This window comes from Thermobia domestica, chromosome 6 (assembly GCF_964235325.1).
Source record: "Thermobia domestica chromosome 6, izTheDome1.hap1.1, whole genome shotgun sequence".
NCBI lineage: Eukaryota > Metazoa > Arthropoda > Insecta > Zygentoma > Lepismatidae > Thermobia > Thermobia domestica.
Genome location: NC_137459.1, coordinates 29,646,849 through 29,653,798, shown reverse-complemented (window position 1 = coordinate 29,653,798; position 6,950 = coordinate 29,646,849).

Sequence of the window (6,950 nt, the reverse complement as noted above, 5' to 3'; positions counted from 1 at the left end):
ATAAAGTCAGGAAACAAGTTTTTAGTATACACACACAAAGTGTTCGGAGCATAATCTTTTACATTGGGAGCCATGACGGGAGGTCCCTGGAAACCCGGGGGTCATTGACCATGGCACCTGCACAGAGGCACTCTTCAGGAACCCTTTTCAACCCAGGGGTCATGCTCCTGCGTGGACACAACAAAGGTCAATAACTTCTCACATAAGTCATTCCACTTTCCAGGAAAACACTCAGACTTTTTAAACCTTGTCAAACATATACAAGCCATTAGAACTAACAGAATCTGCAATTATCGGCGTCGTTTGAAGTACCAACGTACTACCCTACGTACAAAAACCCTACCTACTACTAACCATTACAATATATGTAGTCATTGTGATTTTAAGTTTGGCTGGAATTTTACAAAATGAAAAATTCCATTATGTCTAAAGTTAACCCCATCAACATCTCAAATACTACTGAAATTTTTCAGATGGTTAGTGCTACGTTAGTGCACTAAACACGAACGTTACTGCTATGATAGTTTAGAAGTTATTAAGTAGTAACACGGGCGGGGCTAACTTTAGATTTTTCAACTCTTATACAATTTTATAGTAATTCTGCCATGAAAGTGGTACAAACGCCATCGGTTAGTGCGTTCTTAGAGCTCTATAAAACACTAAGTACTAATGTTAATGCTACAATGCTTTAAAATTTATTAGCGAATAACTCGATTGGAGCTAAATTTATATTTATCGAATTTTACAATAACTATCCCATAATGGTAAGATAAACGTCAGATTTTAGTGCATCGTTAATACATCCCGAAACGCCAAGCACTAAGTTTAGCGCTATCATGTTTTAGGTATTATATGTGAATAACTCGCTCGGGACTAAATTTAAATTTATTGAATTTTACAATAATCGTCTCACGACGTTAGTGATCAAAAAACACTAAGCACTAACGTTAGTGCTACCGTAGTTTAGGAGTCATTAATGAATAACTGAGGCATGACTAAATTTAAATTTATCGAATTTACACTAATTTTTCGAATTTTGCACTGACTTCTGATCTATGAAAGCACTGATGTTACTTCATGGTGTTTTGGGAATCAATAACGATGCAATAATTTTGATGTATGTTCCATCTTTCAGAGAACAATTATTGTAAAATTCGATAAATTTAAATTCAGTTTCGTTCGAGTTATTCATTAATAACTCCTAAGTTAAGATAACACTACCGTTAGTGCTTAGTACTTTTGAGCACTAAAGATGCACTAATCTCTTGCGTTTGCACTAATCTTTGAGGGACAATTATTATAAAATTTGAAAAATTTAAATTTAGCCCCGCGCAAGTTATTCACTAATCACTATATCACTAACGATAGTGCTTAATTTTTATGGACAACGAACAATGCACTAACCACTAATATTTATCTCGTTTTTATGACTAGTGAAATATTGTGTAAAAATTTAAAAATCTAAAGTTAGCCCCACCCAAGTTATTTATTAATAACTCCTAAACTATCATAACACTAACGGTAGTGCGTAGTATTTTTGGAGCAGTACCGTTGCACAAACATTCACTGATTGTCGTATATTTGTGGAAGTTTAATGTAAAATTCGATAGATTCAAATTCAGTAATACCCGAATTATTCATTAATAACTTCTAAACTATGGTAGCAGTTGCGTTAATGCTTTGTGTTTTATGAAGCACTAACGATGCACTATTTTTAGCGTTTGTTCTACGTTTGTTGGACAATTATTGTAAAATTCGACGAATTTAAATTTAACCTTTAGTGAGTTATTCACATATAATTCCTAAACTATCATAGCACTAACTTAGTGCTTGGTATTTCGGGAAGCACTAGTGATGCATTAAACCCTGACGTTTATCTTACCTTTGTGGGATAATCATTGTAAATTTCGATAAACTTAAATTTAGTTCCTATCGAGTTATTCCCTAATAATTTCTAAACTATTATAGCACTAATTTTAGTGTTTAGTGCACTATCGTAGCACTAATCATGCGAAAATATATAGTAACATTTGAGATGTGGATGGGACTAACTTTAGACACGTGGAATTTTCCATTTTGTAAAATTCCTGCCAAATTGAAAACCACTAATTGCTACATATTGTGTAGTGGTTACTACTTCGTTACTGAGATTTATTGCAGAACTTCCTACATTAGACTTTCAACAGTATAGACGCAAGAAGTTAAAACTTAGGGGGGCTAACTACACGATAGCCCCCTCCCACAAAAACATTTGCGATGGCCATTAACGTCTGGAGTCTATGTACTAGCAACTACTAACGAAGCACTATAAATTACACTATAATTGACTATTAGTAATTTTAAATTTGACGGTAATATTAAAAAATGAAAAATACCCAATGTATTTCTAATGGGAGTTTCGTGACATATACTTCCTTAATAACTTTACGTGGGTGAGAATACTAACGTTGCGCTTTTAGTACTGACCAGTACTAAAGAAGCACTAACGATTGACACCACTTTGTATACTTTACACAATATTTACAAAACAGACGAATCTGGCTTGACGTCAAGTGAATATCGCCACTTTAATTCTTTAATAACTTCACATGGGTCAGAGTACTAACGTTGTGCTTGCAGTACTAATCAGTACTAACGTAGCACTAACGATTGACATTATTTTTCTATACTTCGGACAATATTTACAAAAGTGGCGATTCTGGCTTGACGTCAAGTGAATATCGCCATTTTAATTCGTTAATAAATTTATAGGGGTGTAAGTACTAACGTTGTACTTGGAGTACTAACTAGTACTAACAAAGCACTAACGATTGCCACCACTTTTGTAATCTTTGGACAATATTTACAAAAGTGGCGATTCTGGCTTGACGTCAAGTGAATATCTCCACTTTAATTCTTTAATATCTTTATATGAGAAGGAGTACTAACGTGCTTGCAGTGCTAACCAGTACTAACATAGTACTAACGATTAGTATATTTTTCATTTAGTTATTAGTAAGTGGCGATTTTGGACTTGACAAACGTCCAGGCAAGAGATCATATAATTAGGATTGTCAATAAGTCCCAAGGCATACGAGAGAGAAAAACAAATAATATTAACAGATCACTGTTTTCACATATGCGGAGTCCTGGGAGGGTTCTGAAATAATATTAATAAGCCATTGTTTTCTCATATGGAAGGGTCCTACAAGCATTCTCTTCATCTACATTGAGAATCACATTTTAACAGTTTTCAAAAGTAATATTTTTTATATATGAAAGCCATAGGATGGTTCTCAGGCCATTTTAACAAGGAAGTTTTCATAGCTAGAATCGAACCCGGAAAACCAGGAAACAACAAACACTTTTTGAAAACGTTCACACATAGTTTTCGAGTAAATTATTACAAGAAAATAAAACGATACGGGAAAAACTTCTAAAAAGACATGGGGGAAAATTCTCTACAAGGGCAGGTTCTGAAACCATTGCGGCCATTCTCTACAAATGCAGGGTCCTAAAACCATTGGGGACCATTCTCTCCCTCTTCATACCTTCACCATCATCAATTGTTCATTGGGGGCCAGGGACACATTTTAACAATATACAATGTATAAGAACACTCAAAAGCTTCTGGGGTCATAGGAGGTCCCTGGACGCTACAGAACCCTTCTATAACACAGAGGCACACTTCTCGGCCGTGAACCATGCTCATGGGGACTACAGAAAGCATGAAAGATCATCAACGTTATTCCATCCTTCCAGAAAGTACTCATACCGTTGTAACGGTTAACCAATTAACACTATAAGCCTTTCTCTTCCTTGTAAACATATCAAAGTCATTAGGAAACAATTAATTACGTAAAAACAAGTAATTTACCGTTACCGAGGTGTGTTTTACCACTTAAATCTCTGGTACTACTCTTATCAAATTATAAAACAGCTCTCCCAAGCGAGAAAAAAGTTTTAAAATTTACATGTTGCCCACCAACATATGGTTGAGGTAAACAAGAAGAACATCTTACTATTTTATTATTATTATTATTATTATTATTATTATTATTATTATTATTATTATTATTATTACCGCTCTACTACTACTACTACTAATGTATGGTCAATAGAAACCCAGGCCCTCAAAGCAGTATATGCCTCTGCACAAATCACTTAGGGACCAGGAAATTATGGATTCGACACTAGCGTAAATATTAGTGCTGGCATACAATGCTTTTTTGTTTGTTTTCATTGAAGCAATGTTGAATAGGTGCAGAAATTTTCATAATGGTCGTACTAAAATTAGGATTGGTACCAAACACAAATAACGTAACAAGTAATTATAATTACCATAGCAAATCTGAGTGTCTTCCTCGTGTTCAAAGAAGCGGGATTTTCAGTTGGTTGATTTTAATGATTGCCTTTCTCCTATAATAGAGAGAGAGAGAGAGAGAGAACAGAAACTAATACTCATGTAACGACAGATTTCAAAACTTGAAGCGCTCGATTTGGAAGAAAGTGAAAATGAACCTGAATCTTGTGACACTAGAGAAAACAACCATGACAATATTATTTTTGTCACACTTTATATTTCATGACAATACAAATATATTTAAACTTGGCATGGTAATTGGAAATATAGTTGTTGTTATATAAACCATGACAAAACTAGGCTACCTCATATGTTACCAGAATATTATGAGAAAATTCTCATATACTGCATAAAAGATTATACAGGGTGTTTCAAAACAACTCCGACAACGTTTGGGAGGTGATTTCTCACCCCAAGATAAGACAAAAAGTAAAGACCAAAGACCAACCTGGGTGCATAAATGCTTCGTTCCGGAGTTATAGACTGCCGAAGCCATAAAAAATGAACTTTAAATGTTCATAGCTGCAAAACTATGGGATCTACCGTAGTCGGGTAAAGACTTCACCTAGGAACTAGTATGTACTCTATTCAAATATCTATGTTTCAAAATCTGCCACACTTCCCCCACAATTTTTATAGAGGTAGTTACTGAGTACTTCAAATTATATGCCCTTAGAAAAACTATCCCTACAAAAATTGTTGCGTGAGTACCTTAGGATGCTGAAACTTATGTGCTGAACGCGGTAAAGTACTTATTTTGACTTACTTTCTTTTCCTCGCTGTTTATCTCTTCTTGTCCCTCTGTCTTTCCCAGCTTGCCATAACGGAAACGACCCTTACCGCGCTTATATTTACTCTCCACCGGAAGCTAGGAGCGATGGATTTCAATATAAGGACCGTCGTTTGGTGTGAAATGAATGTTTTAATTAATTCAATACGAATAGCGTTCCAAAAAGAATGATCTGACAAGTAAATAAAATTCAAGTACGTAATATATGACACATATAATTGTAATTATGAATTAAATCACATGCAGATTACACGAATAACACGAATAATGGTATCTTACTGTTATTTGTTTTACAATAATAATAATAATAATAATAATAATAATAATAATAATAATAATAATAATAATAATAATAATAATAATAATAATAATAATAATAATAATAATGTACCTAGCTCGGCTCTTTTAAAAATCACCAACGATATATTTGTTAAGTGGCTTTTGAGTTGATATATTTGTTATACTCACAACGATGATTATTCATGTTGAAGTCCTCCGCTGTTGTATCATCCGGTCGTACAAAATTGCAGGGTTGAAGTCCTGAGTCACTCCACGCCGAGGTAAGGAAGGTTTATGCGCAGAAGTCTCCAGAATTCTCTCTTTCTAATACTTTATCGCAAAGCTGCACTTTGAACAATTACACATATAAGGTAGGATTAAAACACAAATTGAACAATAACACAGTTCACTGAGTATTTGATCCACCGAATCGAGCACTGATTAGGTGGAAGCGCGCTAAGGATGCATAGCACTTCTACCAATATAGGCTTCCTGCGCCCGACTGAGTATGTCTCCCCTGCCAATTCCTTTGTCCTATGGCTTTGGAGGAAAATGTCCCGATTTTCTTACACCTTGGGAACCAAAACAAAGGTTAAGTTTGGCGCTGACGGTGTCCTCAGAAATGTAATGTGTAGCAATTTCCTTTCTATTTCGTCATATAAAAAGGTATGGGCGATTCTCGTTCAAGCACACAAAAGCAAATACACATGTATGTGCTTGAGAGAAAGAGTTTCGAGAATTTTCCTTTCATACGAGGTTCGTTTAATCCGCGTTTGAACATACGCACGGACATAGCGTAGCTCAATGTCTTTTTGTTTTGTTTTCATGTAGGCGTATTCGCAATGCGTGGAAAAATATATTTCGTGTCGTTTCTTTAATAAACAATTACGAGCATTTGTCGAAGAGCTCTACTTCTTTTTTGCTGCATTATTTGTATTTCGGAACAATGGAATTAGAGTAAAGAAAGTAGCGGGTTTATTCTGTTTTGGAACTACGACCGGAGTACGGTGATTACATAAATTCTTTCTATGATGGAAGAAAACTGCTTTATGCAAAGTCGTTTTGAAGAATTTTTAGCTTCATACTAAAGGTCTGACTACTAGAGGTAACATATGTTAATCGAACTTTTTAGTATAGCTCTAATCACGCTCCAGAACGACTCTGTTTAAGGCCCAGTATTCTTTCCGAAATGTTTTGCGTTAACGCAACTTAGCATCTGCGTCTTAGTTTGCTTAATATACATAACAGTTATAATAACTTCTTCTATTTTTGAGTTCCGTTTCAGTTTGCAAATTTTGCGCACCTGTAGAAAATGGGATCATTTATCATGGTGTCATAATCAAAACTAACCTTCGCAAGAATTGCGGATGGTAATCCAACGCAAACCTTACAAAAATCACCAATGGCCTCTATATCTGTTATCACTAACTAAAACGCAGATTTTACATTGTGTTGTCGAAAAACGTTACGAAATTAGGCCCCTTACTGCTTGAATTAATATTGTTGAATACATGCAAAGCGTTACAAAACTGGATTTAG